The sequence below is a fragment of the Myotis brandtii genome, unplaced genomic scaffold (assembly GCF_000412655.1).
Source record: "Myotis brandtii unplaced genomic scaffold, ASM41265v1 scaffold743, whole genome shotgun sequence".
NCBI lineage: Eukaryota > Metazoa > Chordata > Mammalia > Chiroptera > Vespertilionidae > Myotis > Myotis brandtii.
The window spans coordinates 1253491-1254491 of NW_005370960.1; the positions used below are offsets into that span (position 1 = coordinate 1253491).

Below are 1001 nucleotides of genomic sequence, written 5' to 3' on the forward strand. Positions count from 1 at the left end.
CCAGTGATCGGCTCCGTGGACTCGGGGCGCCGGCTGCGGGAGGACCAGCCAGCCCGCTGCGGCGGGCGCTTTCTCGGGAGACATTCCTGAGGCCTGTCTAGACAGCCACCAGCACAGCCGGCGAAACGGCTGACTCTCCCCATCAGGGGTGCACTGGGGGTCCCCCAGTTCTTGTGGTCTGTGTTACCCACGCGGGAGCTGAGATGATTCGGGGGTGCATCTGGGGAGGCTGGACTGGCCGACCCTGAGCCCGGCAGGTGCTCCAGGCTGGCCCTCCAGCCTCGCCCCCGGGCCAGGTGCTTGGCTGCTGTGGATGGAGGTGAGGAGAGCTGCCTCGGGCAGCCCGGGATTGGGCGGGGCTGTGAGAGACCAGCACCTGCCAACAGCAGCTCAGGGGCCCGCAGGTCAGAATCCCTCACACAGGGACCGCCCCCTACCTGCCTGTCACGGCTGAGTTCACCCTGAGCACGGCAGGTCACATGTGGCTGGTGGAGAGCAAGGCTGGAGGGTGTGCGTGCCGGCCCCACAGCCGCGTGTTCTAGCCGTTCCTCCCCCTCAGACACGCGAGAACCTCACAGACCGTCCCCTGCCTTCCTCTCCCTCTGTCTCTCTCTGCCCCCCTCCTGTCCCCTGCCTTCCTCTCTCTCTCTCCCTCCCTGTGCCCCCCCCCCGCCCCGTCTCTCTCTAATCGCAGCCCATGCATACGCATGCTGCACATCACACGCTGTAATGACCACCTGCTTCTTTTGTGGGAGCATGGAGAGTTCAGACGACAGAAACGCTTCCTCACGAGCATTTGTTGATGTTGAGGGGAAAGAGGCCATGGATTCCACGTGGCACACGTCTCCCCAGGAGACTGCCTGCAGGGCGTCTGCGTGGCCGGGGTGGCCATCGAGGACTGAGACCTGGGCATTGCGCACCGGGGTTCCCTGGGGACGGCCCGGTGTAACCTGTGCCCCAGCCCTCCGCGGCCATCCCTGCACAGCCCCAGCCCTCCTCGG

General features: G+C 66.2%; 1 protein-coding gene across 1 annotated transcript in view; it reads left to right on the forward strand.

Annotated features, from left to right (window-relative positions):
* TNS3 (tensin 3) overlaps window positions 1-1001 on the forward strand; it is an 84539-nt gene that overhangs the window by 40986 nt on the left and 42552 nt on the right. The window lies entirely within an intron of this gene.